The sequence below is a fragment of the Pan paniscus genome, chromosome 15, assembly GCF_029289425.2.
Source record: "Pan paniscus chromosome 15, NHGRI_mPanPan1-v2.0_pri, whole genome shotgun sequence".
In the NCBI taxonomy this organism is placed as follows: domain Eukaryota; kingdom Metazoa; phylum Chordata; class Mammalia; order Primates; family Hominidae; genus Pan; species Pan paniscus.
The window spans coordinates 99,420,398-99,444,304 of record NC_073264.2 but is presented as its reverse complement, the minus strand read 5'-3'; positions in this window follow the sequence as shown (position 1 = coordinate 99,444,304).

The window sequence follows — 23,907 nt, the reverse complement described above, 5'->3', positions numbered from 1 at the left end:
AAAAACATTATTGCAACATTGTATAACACTTTAGAAATGTTTCAAATTTAGGCTGGCTGGTGATTTAGCAGACTAGGGGGCTAGCATATGGAATCTGCTATGCTCAAGAGACTGTGGTTCCATTCCTGGCACCACCAGGCAAGGCAGGCTTAGCAGCCGCAAGGACCTTCCCAGCATTCAAGCTGGCGAGGACGCCAGGTATGGTTCTCTCCTTTGCATCAGAAGCCAAGTCTTGTGGGCACGTGGGAGAGAGAAAATTTGGATATCCCGAGGCAAGCAGTTTCTAACAGGCTTGGTGCGTCTACATCAGTCATTCATTCAGATTTTACTTGGCATCTACAGCATGCCAGGGACAAAGATGTTGAGGTGTATGAGACAAGGTCCTTCTCTCAAAGCATTCATAATCAAGTCAAAGGTATAAATAAGAGAACAAAAATTACAGATGGGGTTGATGATTCAGGGCAAGGGTGTTTGGGGGGTGGGTACTTGGGAGTGGCAGTGAGAGACTGAGGGGTTCACAGAAAAGATGATAGCTTATTTGAGTTTAAGATTTTATCCTAAATATATTTATGTAAATATTAACTTCAGTTAATATTTATCGAGAATCATAGGAAGTAGTAGAGGAATACTTCACGTAGAAGGAATTCCATGCAAAATCTTTGTGTAACAGTAAAAGCTGTGAATTGGAAATAGCAAATATCTTTAACCGTAGCATGTGTGTGCACCAACTACGTGGTCATGGGCCATCAGGTCACCTGGGGAGCCCCCGGGCTTTAGCTTTCTGAAGGGACATTCATTTGCTCTGACCTGAGACCTCACATGAAGCTGGCATCTTGTACAAAAGCACCCGTGTCACTGTCTCACTGCCTTCTCGAGTACCTTCGGTAATAGAAGGTTTATAATAATGATACATTTGGAACGTAAAGTCAGAAGTTCCAGCCTGGCTTTGGAGTTTGTTCATGATGAGTCCTGAAGGTTTACATCATTTGTTGTGCCCTGCACAGCCTCGGTTTCCTCGTTAGAAACAAGTGAGTGGAAATTAGTACCTGCTTCATAGAGATGGTATCAGGATCAAATTATCATGTGGAAGAGGACTTGGTGGTCTGGAACATGCTTTGTAAATGGCAGCTGTCTTGTAATTTCCTTTTCTGTAAGCATGCTGATTATTCGATGTCCACGGTGAGGCAACCGGTTTCCTCTTTGGAGATCTCTGAAAAACAGGGAATAATTCCTTATATTGAGCCCCAATATTGCACTCTCCATGATTTCCCAGCCACTGTTACTAGGGCTGCCCTTGGGGCCACATAGAATAAATGGAACCAATCTTGCGTGACAGCCATTCTCTGCTCTATAGGCTGCTTTCCTGAATCCACATTTTCTGTTCTTTCTTCCAAGTCTGTCACCCGGGACTTTGAGAGCAGAATTTGATGAGCTGAAGAGTGATGTGATTTTGCCTAAGACTCTGTTGAGGTTAAGTGCTTGTCTCGTTCATCGGTCTCTTCAGGAATTCTTCTCTTCTGTAAAATGAGAGGTCGGAAAAGCAGATGATGTGCTTTCTGAGATCCTCCTGGTTCCAGCCTACATGTTCTGGAATTTCTAGATTATTCTTGGAAGTTCTCCACAGCTGGAGGGAATCAGGAACGTGCAGATAGAGTGAGAGTGGGTCACTGTGTAGGACCACAGGAAGAGGGAGTGGTCCTGGTCCTTCCCAGCCCTCCTGGAGGGAACTCAGAGCACTGTGCCTCATCCCTCCACTGAAAATCCAAGCGAGGCTGAAGATGGCATCAGGACAAGAGGGGAGTCTTCAGGAAGACTCAACTTCTGAATGAGAAGACAGAGGCATACAGCATTAACCTCCTGATGCACGAGTGTCACCCAAGATCATGTGACACCTCCTTCTTCCTCAAGAGACTTGGACTGGTCAGCCTTTCATGTATTGATTGATTTCGTTGATTCTCACCCTCTGATATCCAGAAGGAATGAAAAGGGCACAGACAAAAAGAAAAAGGGGGGAGGAATGTTTCACTTTCTGCCACAGTATATTATTGGTGTCTCCCTTTTGTAATAACAAAACAATGACAAAAATGCTATCAGCAGTGTGGGAGCTTCCAAAGAGTGGGTGGAAAAATCCCACAGGAGTAGGAAGGGAGGATATTGAGGAACTCAATGACCTTAAGGGTTCACCCTTTCCAATTGCTCCAAATGCCTCATGTACTCCTTTATAAATGGGCAAAAGAAGGTTTCCCCAAGAGGTTTATAGGGAAAAATATAATCCAGGTACAGAAGTGTTTCACTGGGATCCTTTAGGGATGTCAGCACTAGGGACAAGTTCTTTGTATTCAGAGCTGGGATGATGGGCACAAACCACCGCAGAGGGTCAGGATAGGATTGGTAAAACGAATGGGCTTAAGCCAAAATCCTGAGAAAATGCCAAGGCTGAAACCCAGGAAACCAAAATCATACGTTGAGGGCGGTCCCTTCTAAATACTCCCCTCTAGCTCTTACACATTTGCGTTGGAAAGCACCTCCAGCTTCCAACTGTTTGTTACCTGCCTCCTGTATCTACACAAGCAGAGTGTAAGCATCAAGAGAAAAGGAACTACATCCAATCTCTGCCGTTTTCTTGCACCTCCTAATAATTTCACAAATGCTTTTTGAATAAATGAATAAAGTGCTGTGTCCCGAGCAAGACTGAAATAGAAAGAGAGGAACCAGGCTTATCTGGACAAAGAAAAGGAACAAAAGAGAGAAAGGTGTGGCCGCCAGTGGGTGAGAGGCTGGGCAAGGTTTGTGGGCTCCCTTCCAACCTATTGAGGGGACAGGCTTGGAGCAGATGCCAGCAGACATTCTTATGAATCTCTGAAAGCCAGGCTGGCCATGTGTGCTGCCAGTGGGCAGGGCGACCACAGTGTCACTATGTAAGGGCCCAATCTCATTAGAAGAGAGATGCATGGGTCTGCAGGGAAAGGGGCTTTCATTAAGGGAGCGGGGCTGCTGGGGCCATGTGTTTACTGGAAATTGAGCAAAGTGACACCGTCAGTCCAGAGTGGAAGCAACAGAAGAGACCAGGGCCGGTTCAGAGTTGGAGGGGAGAACAGCCCCACAGCAGTTCCAGCCAATAATGTCTCTATTCGGATGCCATTAGTGGGTTTGGCAGGCAAGCTCACCATCTACTTCAGAGGACCACAGCACAGATTAAGGGAGGCTGGATGCTAATTTGCACATATGGAAATGCTTTTTCTCGCCGTCGATGGCTCTGTTGTGGACAGATGGAATTAGCAAGAACTTCGAAGTCGTGAAGGCAAACACATCAAAAAAAAAAAAAAAAAAAAAAAAGAAAGAAAGAAAAGAAAGCCAACCTCTCTCTTTTCTTTTCCACTTTTTCTCTTTCTGTCGGCCTGTCTCCTTTCTCTTTCTTTTTTCCATCATTCCCTTGTCCTTCTCTCTTTTTCTTTTACCTTTCTCTTGTGAGACTCTTCTGACTGTACAAGAGTAAATAAATATTGCCCCAGAATGGCTCCTGGCATTAATAATGCATTGGTCATATTTCAATTGCAAATTGTTCTTTAACAGCAAGTGTACCCCCGTCACCCCACCCATATCAATTGTAAGTAGGATTCAGATGCCAGAAAACACCTGACAAATTAAGGCTTAAGGCTGGTCTTCAGAGGATTGTGGTCTCCCCACCAGCACTGACCTGGGACATCAACACCCCCTTCCCTGAGTTGGTTTCCCTGTCAGCTCCTGTGGATGGGTCCCCTTCTCGACAGCCTCACCACTCTACTGAGAAAGGGTTCTTTAGATGCATTCGGCTTGCTTCAGGGCTGAAATCATAAATCCGATGGGATTACCTTTTATTATTATTTTTCTTTCTTTCTTGTACTCTGTGTCTTTGACTGGGAAGGCCTGTAATATTTTATTTATTTGACAGACTAACCAGGGTTAGCGTCCCTTTGGAAATTGTCACATAAAGGTGTCTACTGAGCAGAGACACCTACCCTGGTAAGTGCCCCTCTTCAGGGTTTAGCAAACTTTTTCAGTAAAGGACCAGATAGTAAATATTTTCATCTTTCCAGGCCAGACATCTTTCTTGCACCCAGGAAAGCAGCCATAGAGAATACATCAATGAATGGGTGTGGCTGTGTCCAATAAAGTATTATTTACATAAAGAGATGGAGGGGCTTGGTTTGGACAGAGGGGGTACTTTGCCACCCCCTGGCTCAGGAAATCTTTAATTGTAGGAGTCACACAGTTGGGTCTACAACCCTCAGCCTCTGTTTTCTAACTTATCCAAGGGGTAGATGAATATATGTCGTGCATTTGAGAAGGATGTTCTAGCTTTGTTTTGCCTCAACTACCTTCAGAATGCCTTCACCTCTGGGCTTCAGGCAGATGACAGGGCTCAGCAAGTAAGCCACAAGGTTGCTGGTGGTGGCTCCTCCCTTCCCTGACTCTGGGAGTCTGCAAGCTCAGTGCCAGGCTGATCATGCACCCCAAATTTGCAGTCCTAATACTTCCCTTCTCTCCTTCCTTTAATGACACAGTTACCTTAAAGTTTCAGGAATGGCAGGAAATTTCAGGAAAATACAGGAAGATTTCAGGAAATGCAGGAGTTTCAGGAAATGCAGGAAAGGCAGATTCAGCTTAAAGGGCAGAATCTGCCTCCTCCAAGGGGTGCCTGAAAGGAAAGTACATTATTCTATCAACTACCTCGTTGTATGACCTGTTTATTCCAGGTGTTTTTGTTGTCATTGTTGTTGTTGTTGTTGCGGGAGTGGAGAAGTGGGGAAGGAGATAAATTCCAAAGTCTAGATGATCCATTGAGTTTTTCCACTTTCCAAGCAGATATTCTAAAACCAACCCACTAAATCTTGCACCTGCTGCTCCAAGTCCTGACAAGTACCACCACTATCATGTTCAGGTTCCCTCGATCAAGTGAGCTTTCTCGGTGTTGCTTTGTCTCAAGAAAACTTTGTTTCCTCTTTCCTGATTTCATATTCTGTTCACTCAGTGATATTACAAATTCCCTGGAGCAAAGAGCCACCTCTTTTACTAAAATTGTTGTGTGTGATTTGGATATAATCCAAATCCAGGTCCACTACATGTGCAGCAATGTACAAATCTATATATGATGTGCTTTTCAAACTACTAGACTGGAAATCCAGTGCTGCCAGCAGACTAGTACTAAGTCTCTTAGAGAGACTTAGGGTAACAGCTAAACTCCACTCCTTCCTAGCTGTGTATCTTTTAGGTAGGTTAACTCTTAAATTGTTTCCTGTCTTTTAAAAAGGAATGAAACTAATTTTGCTGATGTTTTATGTGAATGTACTCAAGATGTATTGGATTCTCCTTGCAATGGGTAGTCAAGCTCAGTGAAGCTTTTGCCCACAGGATATTAGTGCAACCCTCAACCACACCCTTCCAAACCTCTGGGGCTGGAGGGAACTAAACTTCTACCGAGGAAGGCTAGAAGCAGAGTAGATAAACAGAATCTGTGGCCCAGGGAAGCTATATAAAGACCATTTGATTTGAGAAAGAACTCAAAGGCTGGAAAATAAGTTAGAGGATCAGAGCTGAGAGAAGCAGCAGCTGTGAGTATTGGTCTACTCAGGTGAGGGGCTTTGGTTAATGAACCTGCATGTGCTGTGAGCTACAGTCTAGTAAGTGTCTGCTCTATGCTAGGCATTAAGCTCAGTGTTATGCATGCATTATTTCCAAGCCTTCTGGTATCCTTCACAGATAAAGTGCTTTCTTCTCATTTTATACACACTCAGAGATGTTGAGGGCCTTTAATCAAGGCCCCAGCTCTGAAAGTATGTAAAGACAAGATTGGACTTTAGTTCTGTCTGGTCCCCAAATCAAAGTGTAAACTATTTCTACTAGCTTATGTGAAACCTTGTGGCCAAGCACTGCCTGTGTGCACATCACTTTGCCTACCCATGACCCTCTGACCCAACCTATGAATTAGGTCAGATGGCCTGAGGTCTGCTTGTGTCTCAGGAGGCTCTCAGGGAAGCCTCCTTGAGCCTCTCCACACACCGATGATCTCTGGCACCCAGTGGTTGATGAAGCACATGGTTTCTGAGATGACCCCAGAGTCATATCATGGCCAATATAGTGGTCAATACTCCTACTCATTCTCCTCATGATTTATGTGTTCATCTCCTTTGAGTTCAGTTCTATAAGAGCATGGATAAGGCCAACCCCATGTACACAGTAAGTTCATGTAATGAACTCTGACCAAATGTCTCATTGATTGAATAAATAATGGCTGGAGAGGTGTTTTAAAAGTGCATAATACAGTACAATGCAATGGACTGATATAATTTTTGTTTTGTTATCTGGAGGCAATGTGTACATTTTTCTCCAGAAAACAAAAAAACAACACAAAATGAAAAAAAAAAAAAACTGATCTAGTCTCTTCCTTACCAAGTCATCCACATTAGCCTGGCCTTGTTTCCTTCAGGTAATTTCACTGGAACATTTCCAGCATTATGGCTATTAAGTTGAGGATATCTGCCATATCCACAGGATATCCCAAATCCCAAAGGGAGACGCCAAATCAGTGGGAAAAGAGCATATTGATATCCACATTCCAGTTCAGCCAACAATGTCCCAGCCATTAGATCACTAGACTGTGCTCTGTGAGAACAAAGACCCTAAGTGTTCTATATATGCCTATTAAAAATTATACACATACATATGCACACACATGTGGTTCTATATATGCAAAAAGAGAAAAGGTATAAAGATATATAGGCATAGCAGTAAAAGAAAGGATAAATGGATGGGTGGATGATTCGATGTTTGGATGGATACAAGGATGAATGGATGGATGGATGTATAGATGAGTGGATGGATGCATAAATGAACTGTAAAAAGGCAAGCCCTAGAAATCCTCTGTATGTCACTCTTTCTCCTGATTTATAATCCATGTTCCTTTTAGTTAAACAAGAATCTAATAAGAATTTTATGTCCTCTCGTGTTTTAATTTGAGGAATAATTAATTTATAAATTCTTAAGTGCTTTGAGAATTGTAACGTGCAATTCAGACATAAAATTGTGTTGTTCTTCACCTTGATCATCCTGATTTCTATTTGAAAATTTCCAAGAAATTTAATATTATGACCAAATATAAATTGCTATTATTACTATTAATACAATTTAGAATTTATACAAATTAAAAATTGTTACACAAATTAAAGAAAACATAATATTGAATTTTCTTTTAGGTTCTGCATCTGTTCTCACAGAAATTCTGATCAGCGGCATGTTCTCCCTACCAGGTTAAGATTCATCTTTTTGTATTGCTGACGTTTTAACATTGGTTCAAAACTCTACACTAGTAAAACAGTTAAAAAAAAACTTTAGTGATTTTGTAATATGAAGCTCAATTTTACATTACCAAGCACTCTGCAAGCCTGTCTTTACACCAGATTCAATTCTACTGGATGTTTCCAGCTATTGAATACAATTCCCCATGTAGTCTTTCCAAACTGGGCAAGAATTGGTTTCAGATAAGTCATTATTGTTTGCATGGCCTAACTTCTATTTAACTTGAAAAATAGACTCAGGAAAGCTTTTTCCACTCATTACTCAGGAATGCCTTGCCTTAGTAGGGAAGAGGCATTCCATGAAGTTTGAAAAATGGTGCAGAAACTGAGCTCAGAATGTGTCACCTGTGCTCTAGAACATGAATGGTTTTAAAAGGCAGGAGGAGAATGAAAAGAAATACTAACAAAGGAAGGAGAGCATTGCCAGATCACACTAATGGATTGCAGAAAGGCAATGGGAGGTGAGTCCAGGTTGCCTCTAACTAGCTGTGAGATTTGAGTTAAATCTCTGACCATAAGAAAATCATTTCCAAGAGGGAGAACAAGTGGGAGACTACAGAGAAAGGGAGAGAGAGGGAGGGAGGAAGGGAGAGGTAGGGGGAGACAGAGAGAGAGAGAGAGAGAGAGTGAGTTCAGGCAATTGTCTCAACATGGTGGTCTGGAATTTAAAGTAACATCTTCTGATTCCACGTTCTGTTGAAAACCTCCATGATCATAGCCTAATATCCTAATAGTCATAGAAACCTATAGAATTTCCCATTCCTTCTACCCTCTCCATAGCTTAGTTCTATAATATTATGTCACTTATAATCATGATTACACTCAATACTTCACTCATGTTACCTCCATGCACTAAAGCACCACAGGCAGAAAACAACCTTAATGTACATTTTCCAGACTACTGTACCCTAACATTCTGTGGGCCAAGGGAAGCACATGGTATGAGTCAGACTGATGCTTTCTGTCTAAACTTGTGCTTTGTCTATACAACAAATGTCTGAATGGTGTAAGTTCTTGCAACTTAAAGCCAGGAAAATGATGACAATACATTTAAGGTCCATCAATCTTTCATAGTTTCATATTTTATAGCTTTTTCAGATTATAAAAGAAATACCTGGACACAATGAATAAAAATAGTTGGACTACAGAATAATAGAGATGAAAATACAAATCAGCCATAATCTTACAACAAGGCAAACACTCTATCTTCTTTTACAATTTTGTGTGTGTGCTTGTGTTTATTTGCATTATGGTGATTATATGTAATACAAAGTTTTACATTGTACTTTCTTCAGTCAACCTTAGTTTGTAAAATTTTTCAAGCATTCAAATTATTCTACAACTCAACATTTTATGGCCAACTGTGCATTATGTTACTATATAAGAATGTGTTTACCATTCACCTTTAATTGAGCTTTTACATTCTTATTTTGTTGTTTTTATTAAAAGTAATGCAATGCCTACTTTTCTCCCTATTTTTCATTCCTTCTTCGTAAAATATTTTTATCTGTTCAGTCATCCTTTTCACTACCTCCCTGGGAATTTTCTCTTCATTGAAGCTTTTTTCAATTCTTCAAATTAAAATCCATGGCTTTTTATACTATGACTTTGATATGTAAATAGATTTCTATTATTTTATGTATGATATTTTGTGATATATGTTTTATTATCTACCCTAGCTAAATCAGTCACTCTCTAGGGAACATAAACAATTCGCCTTCCCACTATACTCTCAGGGTGTTCATTTCTAAGGTAAAGATGGCAATACTTTCCCCTTAGAGCTGACGTGAGAGTTAAATGGGATACTAGATGTAAAGTGCATAGAATAGAAATTGGCATATAGAAAGTTCTCTATCAACCTTAGCTTTATTCCTCTGTTGATTTATCTATAGTTTCCCATGATAATATGACCTCTTGAAGAAAAAGGCACACACACACTGTCCACACATAGGCACAGACACACATACATATATAGCTTCCCTGCCTAGCATAGTGCCTAGTCCTTAGAACTCAGGAATTATTAGTTGAATGAAATGGCTGAAGTTTAATTTTGTTAACATTAACATCACAAGGCCTTTTGGTCAATGAATATGCTAATGTATTGTTACTTATAAAGGGATTTTGCATCTACTATGGAGTATTTATTTATAGATATAACATTCATATGTACTTGAGGATTGTATAAATCAAGACTTATTTTATCTACAGGAGTTTCATATCACTAGAAAAAAAGATTTTAGAAACGTTCTAATAATTATCATATGTTCGGCAAGAGAGGCTCTTTTAATCATACAAAAATGAAGTTAGATAATTGGATGGTTATGATAGCTACAGAAGGGGTTTATAAAAGTCACAATTAAGAGGCACCCACTGTAAGAAAAAGCAAAACGTATTTTCTTTAGGCTCCCATAAGCTGCATTTTCAATGCACAGATTTAAGGAAATTCCCTTTCCAAATCCTCTTTTGTCCCACATGAAAGCGATGATGACTTTCTACACAGCAGACTCAGGACTTAAAAAAAATAAAATAAAAAGAATGTTTACTCTAAGTAGAACATCATGGGCTTCGTCATAGCAGTTTCATGGCATTCTCCCTCCAGCTGTTTTGATTTATCCCTCCACTTCCAATAAAACTTGTATTTTATTTCAAGGGGTAATCCATAATTAACTTTTCAACTGGTGGCAGTGGTTTTTTAGGTGCCACCAACAGTGTGTGGAACTCAACCTTAAAAAAAAAAAAAGTAAAAGTAAAAGACCTGGTAGGTATGCTTTCCCTGGTTCCATTGAGGTTTTCTCCCTGAAAAGTTTTACAATGATAGAGACGTGGTGGGATTTGGCTTGACTGAACAAGCAAAGGAAGAAGGGCCATGGGACAAGGATGGAAGGTCAAGTACTCCATCCTTTTTAAAGATAGGTGCCTGGATCACACAAATATTTCAAATTCCACCAGATAGATAAATAAATAGCAAGATAGACAGATAAAGATATATGCATGTAAACCTATATCTATCTATCTATCTATCTATCTATCTATCTATCATCTATCTCACGTATCCATCCATCCATCCATCCATCCATCCATCCATCCACCCATCCACCCATCCATCCATCCATCATCTGTCATCCAGTCTCTACCCATTCATTTGTTATCTATCTATCTATCTATCTATCTATCTATCCATCCATCTTTCTATCCATACATTATCTATATGTCTATCTACCTATTCATCTACTTATCCCATCCATCCATCCATCCATCCATCCATCCACCCATCCATCCATCCATCCATCCATCCTCCATTCTCTATTGATCTAACTATCCATCTGTCTGTCCATTCACCATTATCTGTCTCTCTCTCTCTGTCAATTTACCATCTACCTGAGAGATAAGCATCTACCTGAGAGATAAGTTGGACCGTGTTTTTCTCCCCAGTGTCCTCCGCATATTTTGTAAGCATAAAGAGCAATTAAAGAAGAGAAAGGAAATATTATTTTTTTGTTTGCATTGTACTTCCATCACTCAACTGTGGTTAGTAAAATTTGGCAAGTGTTCAAATTATTCTACAACTCAACATTTTATGGCCAACTGTGATTATGTGACTATGTAAGAATTTGTTTACCATTCGCCTTTAATTGAGCTTTTACATTCTTATTTTGTAAGAGAAATACTATTTTTATTGAGAATCTACTGATGCCAAGGAGAGAATAAGGAGGGGATAAGAAAATAGGAGAGAAAAGTCAAATATGAGTGAAAAAGAAGAGCGAATCTCAATGAAGCTATCTGTCTAACTACTGCTTGGACACAGAGAGATGAAATGGAAAGCCCATGGCAGAGGTGTCTTAGTCCAGAAGTGACTGCATGGGTGAACTTGCTTTTCTCTGACACCCCACTGAAGACCATTATTGCTTGTCTTGATGCTGAGCTTGGATTCTCCCCAAGGCCCCTAGGCCCTGGGGCAAGGGGCTGAGAGGAAGAAGGTTGGCATGTTGTAGCTGCACCCCAGGGGAAATGGAAACAGGCAGGAAAGACTCAGTATCAGGAGCTCCCCATGGGGACCCCCCATATGCAATGTACCCAGGCAGCTGTGTGCAGAACCTAGACAGTGGGAAATGCTCTCTTTGTGGGTGGCTGACATGGTGGGGAAAGGTGGCCTCTGGCATCAGGCCAGCCTGGGTCCTGACCCTTTCCCTGCCCCTCCCTGGCTGGAACACTTTGAGGAACTCTCTCAACTCTCCTGTGTCCCAGGCAAATGGAGAGACATGAGTTAGTGCTTCTAAGGTACCCAGCATGGTGCCTGATACAGTGAGCATTTAAGAATGTTAATTCTCTCATCCAATTTATATTCAGAAGGTCTGTGTAACTCAGGGGTTTCCAGCCCTTCCAGCCCTGTAGTTTTTCTCATGCCCTTTAATTTATGAATAAAATGAGTCTCCATCTCACGAGAACCCAGAAATCCCAGCAACCATTCAAGCCAGACCTCTCAAGCCTGTCTCTCCTTCCCCTAGAGTTTTTCTGTTTCTTCACACTCAGAGCACAGTTCCTGGCTTACAGTGATTCCTTTCTCTCCTAGCTCTCTCCTCTCTTCTGCTGCCTGTTACTTCTGCTTTCTCTGGTTCCATTTATATTGCAATATATATCTAGGAAATACCAACACTGAGCTCAACCACATACCGCCTGTGTTATTTTGGGTAGGCTACTCAACCTCTCCGTGGCTCAGTCTTTGCATCTGTAAATTGTGGATAATGACAGTACTTACCACATTTATTTTATTGTAGCAATTTTCTCTCTATTACCCATGTGAAGTCCTTAGCAAGATGCATGGCATCATGGTCACATTCAATGAATAATGATATTCTTACTATACGGCACTGTGGGTAGCACACATTGGTCATAAAATAATTAAGTAGCCATGTGTCCCAGTACCTCCTGAGATTCAGTGTTTGGAGTAGAGCTGTGGGTGGGGTATGGTTGACGCTAGCACACAAGTAACATCACTCACTGACGTGGGCAATGCTATTCATCTCCTCAACGGTGGATCCATTGCCCATGGCAGCCCGGAGCAAGAGATGCTTCTTTCATTCAAGAGGGGATTAGACTGTCCTTCCAGTTACCCAGACTCTTTAGGACGTTGTTCCCAAACAGAGAGAATGGAACCAAGAAGACACATGGGCATCAAGTTTGGAGACAATTCAGTCCATAGTCCCAGCATGTCTGTTACTAACACATCAAGCAGAGAGCTGGCCATTCACAGAGGATAAACGGGGAAGTAACACTGGCTGTGTAAATGTACTCTACTAAAGCATACATTTTAAGCAAGTTTTGAGTACAGTGTGGCTTAATACATGAAGGCACTGAAGCAAACGAGCCCTTTCCAGTATGGTGCAGAGGTACTGGGAGAGTACAGACTCAGAAAACAGTAGAGAAGCCAGAGTGGCCCAGCATAGGCGTAAATCCCCAGTAATATGTGTTATTTTAGGGTAGAAAATGGAGAGGAAGATTGAACTCACTGTGCATCAGAATGTTGAGTAATCAGGTAAAGTTCTCATAAAGAACAGGAGGATAGTAATTATCAAAGCCTTCTTTTGTTGTCTTTGTATAGTTTCAAGTGAAAAGGGCTCTCCTGATGGTGTGACCAGGCAGCATCAACCTAATCAGAACAGTTAGAATGTTTTCTCCAGTAAATGAAAGGATCCCTGACCCAAGTGGACAGGGCAGGGTATGACACCACACTGCAAAGAACCAGATGGCAGGGAGGCTCTGGAAAATTAGGACATTGGCTCAGTCAAGGAACCAGGAATGCAGGTTCCTTCTGCGTTCTCTCTGCCTTCCATAGCAGATAGACTGGCCCCAGGTCAGCTTCTCTCGAAGTTCTGCATGGCTGCATCTGTTCTGGCATTCTACGGAGACCTGTAAATGAGAGAGAAATTAGGTTCCTAGAGCTGTTGTAACAAAGTGCCACAAACGGAGTGGCTTAAAACAACAAAAATAGGTTGTCTCACAATTCTGGACTTTAGTGGTCCACAATCAAGGTGTTCAGCAGGCCGTGCTTCCTCTGAAACCTGTAGGAGCAAATTGTTCCTTACCTCTTTGGCTTCCAGGGTTTGCCAGTGATCCTTGGTGTTCTGTGGCTAGCAGATAGATCACTCCAATCCGTGCCTCCACCATCATATGGCTGTCTTCTCCCTGTGTGTCCCTGTCTTCCCATGGTGCTCTTCTCTCTGTCTCTCTTTCCCCTGATTAGAAGGACACCAGTCGTACAGGGTTAGGGCCCTCTACCCTATGACCTCATAGTAACTAACTTTATTTGTAATGACCCTATTTTCAAACAAGGTCATGTTCTGGAGTACCAGGGGTTAGGAGGTGTATAAATCTTTTAGGAGACACAGTTCAACTCATAACAAAGGGGCATCTCCTCTTTGTGTCTCTTTTAATAAGAGAGGAACTATTTCCCAGAAAGAGCAAGAGGATATCTCCTCACAGTTCATCGGCCACATCGGGTTACATGCCCTCATTTCACCCATCACCAGCAAGGGAGATGCTGTTTCTACAATTAATTAGGATTTGTTCCTGATCGTCACAGGGCAGAACTATCTACATGGACAGCACAGCAATGCAAAAGTAAGGATGGTTTGGGGTAGGCTGCCCAAAGTTTCTGCCACACTGACAATTAGAGCCAGATTGTATCGTGCTGAGCAAATTACATACATAAATAAAGCAGGTAAAGAGCCATCTTGTATAAATCTGCACACAGGGAAGTCATTTACTTACTTCTGGATATGCAATGGGGTCAAACGTCATCACTGTTCTGCCTGACGTGGCTATCTCAAAGCTCTATTCCTTCTACAATGAGCCCACGTTGTCCTCATGAAGCACAGATTACCATCCTTCACTTCCCTCCAATAAGAACAGATCCTCTGTAGAAAAGAAATCCAAGCTATTCAGCATGTCCTTTAACCCTGTCTGATCTGGACCCTGAATCCCTCTTGGATCCTCTTCCAACAATTTACTCTCACTCTTCAGTTAGAAATGCAGTGTTTTGCTTCCTAATGCAAAGTTTCTTCATCCTTCCAGACTTAACTCAAATGCAGCTCCTTGAGAAAAAATATCATGCTCCACCTTTTTGTTTGTTTGTGATCTCAGCAGCCCCTTTTTGTTTGTTTCTCAGCCTGGCATCTATAACTAAACCCTCGAGGCCCTTGGAGCTCGTGTATCCCTTCCTTTAGGTCTGAAACACCTTTTATGACTGTTTCAGGAAGAGGGAATTATTCTCCTGGGTTCTTGACTTTTGCCAATCACTGTTTTTGTCGTTGTTGTTGTTGTTTGTTTGTTTGTTTTTTGCCCTGTCGTGGCTCACTGAAAACTCTGTTTCCTGGGTTCAAGCAATTCTCCTGTCTCAGCCTCCCGAGTAGCTGTGATTACAGGTGCCCACCACCACGACAGGCTAATTTTTATATTTTTAATAGAGACAAGAGTTTCACCATGTTGCCCAAGCTGGTCTCCAACTCCTAATCTCAAGTGATCCACCCACCTCGGCCTCCCAAAGTGCTGGGATTACAGGCATGAGCCACGGCACCCAGCCTGTTTCTCCATCTCTAAGAGCAAGCAGCCCTTGCTTTAATAATATCTCCATGTGCACCTGGATTTCTTACACTAGACTGGGAGCATCTAGGGAAACACAAGCCTATGCATCTCTGCAGTGCCTGCACCGTGCCAGGAACAGGTGATCTTGGTCATCTATCTCTTGGCCTTTATAAAGCAGTGTGGTATGTGCAGAAATACAGTCCTGAGAAATGTACAAGATAAACAAGAAGCCGAGAACAGCGGTTAGCTATATTTGCAGGAGAAATTTCCTGGAGGTTTCAAAATGGACTTTGACGCACATTACCTCATTTTGCCCTTACGGAAGTCCTGAGTAATAGAATTGTTCCTTTAGGAAATTAAGGAGTTAAGGCCCAGGGAATATGTCAATTGCACAAGGTCACAAATATAATTTGAATGTATGTCCCTGCCCAAATCTCACATTGAAATGTAATCCCCAGTATTGGAGGTGGGGCCTGGTGGGCGGTGACTGGATCATGGGGGCATATTTCTCATGAATGGCTTAGTTCCATCCTTTTAGTACTGTTCTCAAGATAATGAGTGAGTTCTCCTGAGATCGGGTTGTTTAAAAGTGTGTAGCACCACCCCCCTTCCCCTCTTGCTTCTGCTTTTGCCATGTGACATGCCTGCTCTCCCTCTACCTTCCACCATGATTGGGAGTTCCTGAGGTCTCGCCAGAAGCAGATGTCAGCATTATGCTTCCTGTACAGCCTGAAGAACCTTGAGCCAATGAAGCCTCTTATAAATTACCTAGTCTTGGGTATTCCCTTGCAGCAATACAAGAACAGAATAATAGAGTCAGGTAGTTTGTAGATAGTAGAACTATGGATTAAACCCAGTCCTCTAGTTCTTATTCCATTGCTCCAACATGCATGTGCCTGCTATGGTTTCAGTCCTTGTCCATTTTAAAACTTATGTTCAAATGGAATTGCCATTGTAATGGTATTGAGAGGTGGGATCTTTCAGAGGTGTTTAGATCCTGAGGTTCCATCATTATGAAAGGACTAATGTCCTTTTTGAGGAAGTGAGTGATTCGCCCCCTCCTGCTCTGTCTCTTTTTCTCAAGCTCTCATCTCCCACCATGCTATGATGCAGCAAGAAGGCCCTCACCGAAGGCCAGCTCCACAATCTGGATTTCTAAGCCTCCAAAACCATGAGCCCACAAGTTTCTGTTCATAACATAAACAGTCTCAGGTGTTCTCTTATAGCAGCACAAAACAAACTATCGCAGTGCCCAAGACATGGCGGGGCTAGATGTAGGTTTTTTTCCTGGTCTACGTCTTTGAAATTTTGCTCAGTTTTTGCAGGTCTGAAGAACACAGCTGGGAACAGACTAGGTATTAAATAGCAAGCACGCAGCAAAACTTGGATTTCTGGGCTGCCAACTTAGACTGGCTAGAAATCCACAAGGGTGTGGAAATTAGATACAGACAGAAGGTTCCTGCAGTACATCCACAGAGTTTATTCAAGCAGCTGTTTACTGGAATCAACCCCAGCGCTATATTTTAGCTCTTGCAGTGGGTGAGATTATTTTTTTTTCCTGTAATTCCTGTTTCATCATGAGCACAGGGTCACACAGGTGACCAGGGTAGAGAGAGTTTTCATTTTAATGTTTTCTAACTCCTATTCTTGATAACATTTTTGCCTTCTCCTACCTTCCTTTCTTAGTGAAAGTGGTTATGAACCCATTCCCCTCCTCTCTTCCCAGGGCTCTTTTTTTTTCTCATTTTGGAAATTCAGCTAGTTAACCAGCTGAGGGTGCAGCATGGTCTAAGCATCATCACTGGCTGCAGAGAGACGTCATCCTACAGGAGGAAGACGCGCAGAGCAATATGTAGAGAAGACATCAAATAGGCAGAGAGGGCTTCAAGTCTCAACTGTGTGAGGCTGGGCAATTTGTTTAGCCTCTTGGAACATCAGTGTTCTCATCTATAAAATACGGGTGATAGAAAGCAAGATATCATTGGAAGAAACAAATGAGAAATTGTCATTCAGGCAGTCTGTTGACAGATGTGTGTTCAGTGCCCGGACACTTGGTTAGTGGACAGCTTGACCCTTGAACAACTTGGATTTGAACTGTGAGGGTCTTCTTATATGTGGATTAAAATTATATTAAAATATTATAATTATAGGAATAATATATATTATAAAATACATATTTATTTTATGGGAATAAAATATATATACATATCAAAAATATTTTGGAGATTTTTGGCAATTTGATAAAACTTACAGATAAAACTCATAGCCTAGAATGTAGAAAAATTAGAAAAAAGTTAGGCGTGTGATAAATGCACAAAATATATGTAGATACTAGTGTATTTTATCATTTACTACTATATAACTCACACCAATCTATTACAAAAAGTTAAAGTTTATCAAAACTTACAAATACAAACACTTAAAGACTGTACTTGACACCATTCACATTGAAAAGAAATATAAACAAACATATAGATGCAGTATTAAATCATAACTGCAAAAAATCAACTGCGTAAAATAATACATACTGGCTGGGCACAGTGGCTCACCCCTGTAATCCCAGCAGTTTGGGAGGCCAAGGTGGGAGGATTATCTGAGGTCAGGAGTTTGAGACCAGCCTGGCCAACATGGTGAAACCCCGTCTCTATTAAAAGTACAAAAATTAGCCAGGCATGGTGGCAGACGCCTGTAGTCCCAGCTACTAGGAAGGATGAGGCAGGAGAATTGCTTGAACCCAGGAGGCAGAGGTTGCAGTGAGCGGAGATCGCTCCACTGCATTCCAGCCTGGGCGACAGAGTGAGATTCCGTCTCAAAAAAAAAAAAAAAAAAAAAAAAGAAAGAAAGTATATACAGTTCTATGGTAATAACTTTGTAGCCACCTCCTGTTGCTATTGTGGGGAGCTCACATGTTGTATCAGCTTACATGCCATGTGACTGGCATCACTTCCATGTGGGCAGTTCCTCTCTCCAGTAAATTGCGGATAGCAGTAAAAAGTGATTGCTCATGGTTCTTGCATATTTTTCTTTCAGTGCAATATTGTAAACCTTGAATAACACCTGGAACCCATACAAAGTGCCACTAGTGATGCCAGAAATGCTTCCAAGCAGCAGACAAAAGTCATAACTTTACAAGAAAAAGTTTAATTGCTTGATACATATTGTAGTTTGAGGTCTGCAACTGCAGTTGCCCACTGTTTCAGACAGAAGATTTACCTTGAAAACAGATGACATAAACTTATAGTAGAAAATAAATACAGCACAGTACTGTAAATGTATTGTCTATTCCTTGTGATTTTCTTAATAATATTATCTTTTCTTTAGCTTACTTTATTGTAAGAATACAATGTATAATACATATAACATAAAAATGATGTATTAATTGACTGTTTATGTTACCGATAAGGCGCCAGTCAACAGTCGGCTATTAATAGTTAAGTTTTGGGGGAGTGAAAAGTTATATGTGAGTTTTTGACTGCAAACATGGCAGGTGCCCCTAACTTTTGCATTGTTCAAGAGTCAACTGTATTTTTTAAAAATAAATGCATATAAAATGCTTTGCAAATTTCTGGCACATAAGCATATTTGACCACAGTTAGTTATTTTTATAACAAATACGGTAAAAACTTGATTAAGATAAATGCTAAAATAGAAAAAGAAGTGATCTTTGAAGGTTCCTTAAGGGCAGGGCCGATTAAGTCTGACTGGGTCCCAGCTGGGCCCTAGAGGCTCCAGACCAATAATCTGTGGACAGCTAAACCCACTGACCAATAGTCTGATAATGAATGCAAACCAACCATGCCCCTGCAGCTGATGGTGATCTCAACCTTTTAAACATAGAAATTAAGACAGATCCATGGCTGAATGTACCTGTCCTTGGAGAGTATTCCTAACACTAAGTGTAACCATGAATATCTAGTCTGGCTCAACAGATATTTTTCTGGATAATAAAATAGCCTGGCTAACTGAGGTCTCATGTAAACTAATCACAAAATACTACTGTGTGAGGAACCAATACAGAGTTTTGTTGATAAAGTAAAGCAAAGTCCTTGCCTTCAAGGAGCTCACATTCTTAGGAGGGAAAGAAGGGAGTAAATAAATGAATTTACAGTATATATAAAAAAACGAAGTAAAGCAAGACAGACAAGAGCATTGAGGAGGGGCTGCTGTTTGGTATGCTTTATTGGAGGGTGGCCTCCCCAGTTAAGTGGCATTTGTGTGGGCACTCTAAAGAAGAAAAGAAAGGAACTCTTGGTTATTGAGGTAAGAACATTCCATACAGGGACAACAAAAAAGCCGAAACCCTGGGGAGAAACGTGCTTGAGTGTTTGAGAAACTTCATGGAAATCAATGTGGTTGAAGCGGAATGAGAAAGGGAGAAACACAGTCAGAGAGGAAGAAACAAGTTAGATGCTGTCAACTCTCCAGGTTCATTCTAAGGTGAGTGAAGTGGGAAGCTCTTAGAGGGTGTTATGTTTGGGAATGTGCTCCCCAAAACTCAGGTGTTGGAAAGTTAATCCCTAATGCAACAGTATTGGGAGGTGGGGCTTTTTGAGAAGTGTTTAGCTCATGAGGGCTCCACCCTCATAAATGAATTAATACTGTTATAAAAGGGCTTCACAGAGAATGTTTGATTCTTATTGTCCCCTCCACCTTCTGCCAAGTGAGGGCACAGCATTCCTTCCCTCTGGAGGATACAGCATTCAAGGCACCATCTTGGAAGCAGAGAGCAGCCCCCACCAGACACTGAACTTGCCAGCAGGTTGATCTTGGACTTCCCAGCCTCTAGAACTGTGAGAAATAATTTCTGTTCTTTATAAATTTCCCAGTCTGTGCTATTTCATTACAGTGGCACAAACAAAGATGGAGAGTTTGAGTGTGACCTGACTTAAACTAGTACACTGTCACTTTAGGTGCTCTGTGATGATCAGACCAGGCTGATATGGAAGAAGGGGGACTACTTAGATGGAGCCTATTGCAATAGTCAAGGCAGGAGTTATGGTACCCCTGGATGAACATGTTAGCAATGAAGGCAGTAAGGAGTGGTTGGTTTCGAGACATATTGTGAGGTTGAAATGTGCATCTGGAGGCTGGGTGCAGTGGCTCACGCCTGTAATCCCAGCACTTTGGGAGGCAGAGGTGGGCAGATAATCTGAGGTCAGGAGTTCGAGACCAGCCTGGCCAACATGTGAAACCATGTCTCTACTAAAAATACAAAATTAGCCAGGCGTGGTGGTGCATGCCTTTAATCCCAGCTACTCAGGAGGCTGAGGCAGGAGAATCACTTGAACCCGGGAGGTGGAGGTTGCAGTGAGCTGAGATAACGCAATTACACTCCAGCCGGGGTGACAGAGCAAAACTGTCTCAAAAAAAAAAAAAAAAAAAAAAAAAAGATGTGCGTCTGGAGTGAAGTGGAAGAGGGCACAAAGGACACAGTGTTTTGAATTCAGAGCACAAGGAAGAAAGCCTTGGGAACTTCAAGATATTTGGAGAAAGCTTTGGAATGTCCAAGACCATGGAATTGCCTCCCAATTGTGGAAATGAAGGTTCTAAAATAAATGACCTTCCTGGGTGTAAAACTACTATTTGTCAAAGTTAAGAGCAGTGCCTGGCTTTCTTCCTCCTTCATCTCCTTCCAGCAGTGAATTCTAGGAAACATCTCCTCCGATATTACTGTAATTCTGAACACAGATCAGATGGTGCTGCAGGTTGGAGAAGTGGCCCACCAGCGTGTAGAGGACATAGACCCTACACTTGGCTCTATCCTGAAATTGCTGTTTAACCTTGGACACGTTCACTTGAAAAGCCAAACAAATATAAATTTAGCAAGGAGACTTTATTTCTTATAAAAGCTTGTAATGTTCAAGGTGGCTATTCTGACAGGATGAAAAGCATAGCCTCTGGCAGAGACTGTTACCAGGCACTTAGAAGGAGGAGGGATTGTAGAAGGAGCTTTATGCTGAATAGGTTGGATAAACATACATATGCAACAGGTAATGGGAGGAGCTATGAATATTCATGAAGGGAGTCCTGATGCATGTGTACTGAGCAAGCATGCATATTACATTCACCTCATGTTGACTTTGGTGTGGAGGCTTAACATTTAAATTCATTGAAATTAGGCACTGTATGTCAAAAAGTGAAGGAGAGACATAAGGATGCTTAGTGCACACCCTCTGTAACTGACCAGAACCAGTCCATGGTGGGTGGTCTCTTATCAGGAGAAAGTTACCAAAATCAGTCTCTTTGTCCAATCAAAGCTGGGTTGTGGAACAGGGGGTCAGTTCATGCCTGGAGGTGGAAGGACGCCATTGTTTTAATATTGCTTATCTCGAGTCCAGTACTTGTTTAGCTGCTAAAGAAAAAGAAACATTTGTGGCCATTAGAACATAGTTTATTCTTTAAGCATAGGGGTATGTGACTCAACGCTTGCCTGGCATGGCCTTCAGTCTTGTTTCTAATTTGGTGCCTTTTTGCCACAGAGTCCATTCTGTCAGGGTTATGGTCTCTATTTTAACATTAATACTGGTCAATAGTTGTGTCTAAATGGCAAGAGTGGGTATAATGAGGCATGTCTGATCTCCCCTCCTGCCATGGCTGGAACTTAGTTTTTAAGGTTCCTTTGGGATTCCCTTGGCCAAGAGGGAGCCCATTCAGTAAGTTGGGGGGGGGGGTGTTGGGGGGCTTATAATTAATTTTATTTTTAGTTGTCACTTAGCACAACTAACATTGTACTAATATCCTTTTATACAATTTTCCAGATTTGGGCACAACAAATATAAATACACTTCACTGTCTTTAGGTAACATATCAGCTAGAAGACAAGACAAATATGTGCTCTTTTCTGTACAAATCCTAATGTTGCCTTTTAGCCAAGGTGCGTTCACAGGTATTATTATTACTCTTGTTCTGCCTTTTAAGTGAGAGCACATTTTGGACTTAGGGAGCTTAAAATTAGTGACTTTAATGGAATTCATAGGGATGGTAACCCATGACTTGGAAAGGGCTGCTGGGAAAAAAAAAATCTATGGAGGGTGGGCCAGATTAGAGAGGCTGAGATTGTGCCTCTGTGAGCACTGTGAGATGCTTTTATTCCCCTCTACCTGAGATCAAAGATCAGCTTCCTTCTGAATTGGCTTCTTCTGAGGCTGTTGGAACCTGTTTGGTGAGTGTTGGTTGGCTGGCTGTCTTTGGCATTCCTTGGCTTGCAGAAGCATCACCCTGATCTCTACCTTCATGTTCAATTCACATGATATTCAATTTTTTGTGTGTGTATCTCTGTGTCTCTTTAGAAGGACTCCAGCCATGTTGGATTAGGACCCATCCTAAGGGCGTCACCTTAACCTGATTATCTTCAAAGACCCTATTTCCAAAGAAGGTCACATTCACCAGTACTGGGGGTTAGGACCTCAAGATCTTTTGGAAAGCACAATTCAAACCATAATGACAGTGCACAAGTAACCAGTGGTGAGATGCTCTGAGTGCAAGGCTGGTGACATGGTCATGGCTGAATATATGTTGAAGAAATAAAGGAGTGAATAAATGAATGCCATAAACCCTGTGTTTTTTGTCCCCACCCCTCACACCTTTCCCTGGCACACACAGCATCACCCAATAAAGTTTGTTCTGAAGACAAAGAACCTTTCACTAACATGGTGAGCAACTCTTCAAAGCCAGAGGAGCCTTCTGCCCCAAGAGCAGGGCAGCATCCAGCCCTCCGGGCACCAGTTCAAAGGACCACCTTTCTGCCTGAGCCTCTGCCGCACGCGCTTTGCACACAAGCCGACGGTAGGATTCTTACCTCCAGACTCAGAGGGGGCTCCACATGCCAACTCCAGGCCTGGAAATTGTTAGCTTTTAATTAAACTCCCCCTTGGCACTACAATTCCTATGCAAAATGTCTGTGGCAGGAGCAACATTGGTTGGTTAAACAGGTTTATTTAAAGCAACAAGTCTCAGAGTGCATTTTGCTGTATAAAGGACTGGGTTTGAGGGTTGCCTTTAAGCAGAAATAAACTCCATGTTGAAACTCAGAATCCTGCACCAGCCTTGGACTTCAGAAGACAGTACCAGGAGGGTCTAACTTTGTGCAGCTGCACTTACTTAAAGGGAGCGTGACATTAAAGGCAGAGAAGGAGAAAACCCTTCCTTTACTCTGTCTCCAAGCACAAGGGTTTTAGCTGGAGGTCAGATTCAGGTAAATATACAGCGAGCTGGCAAGAAGGGCTGGCCGTGCATCCCTGTGCTCCCGACTCCAGCAAACACAGGCCTGGTCCTCAGAGCCTTCATCTTCATAAATTCTTTATAGAAAGAATTCCACAAAACCATTCACCTTTCTGGCTCCTGCTAAAATGAAAGCTTGCTCACTCACAGAAAGAAATGGAGAGAAAAAAAAATCATTCTCACATTTGGAATATCTATTCACTCAACAAATAGAGATTGAGTCCTAGGCATTGGACTCACAGGGCCTGGCTTCCGGTGACCTGGGTCAACTCAATAAAACTTATGGGATTCAGTTTTCTTACCAGGAAAATGGGCCCGAGGTTTACTCATGTTTCATACACATTGCTGGAAGGATTATAAAGATTATTGCAGTCGGTATGGAAAAGTTTATGAACTGGCATGGAGATGCATTTATTGTTAGAAATGGCAATATGCTGGTCCCCTGAGCATCACAAAGAAGATGCGTCCCTTTTCCTCTTAAGAATAACATACAGACCTTACATTCATTGTTTCCTTGACCAAAGCACAAGCAAGTTTCTCTGGCTCTCTCTATTTTCATCTCTCTCGCTCTCTCTCTCTCTCACACACACACACATACACACACACATTTTTATATATGACTAAATTGTCTGAGTGGATAAGCCCTGTCCCCTCCACCTGGTAGAGCTGTCCTTCCCAATTCACAACTATCTTTCAGGGCGACATACTCTACGTGTGGTCTTCAGTCCTGCACACCTATGCAAAAGCTACTAATTCATGAAGAGAAAAGTGC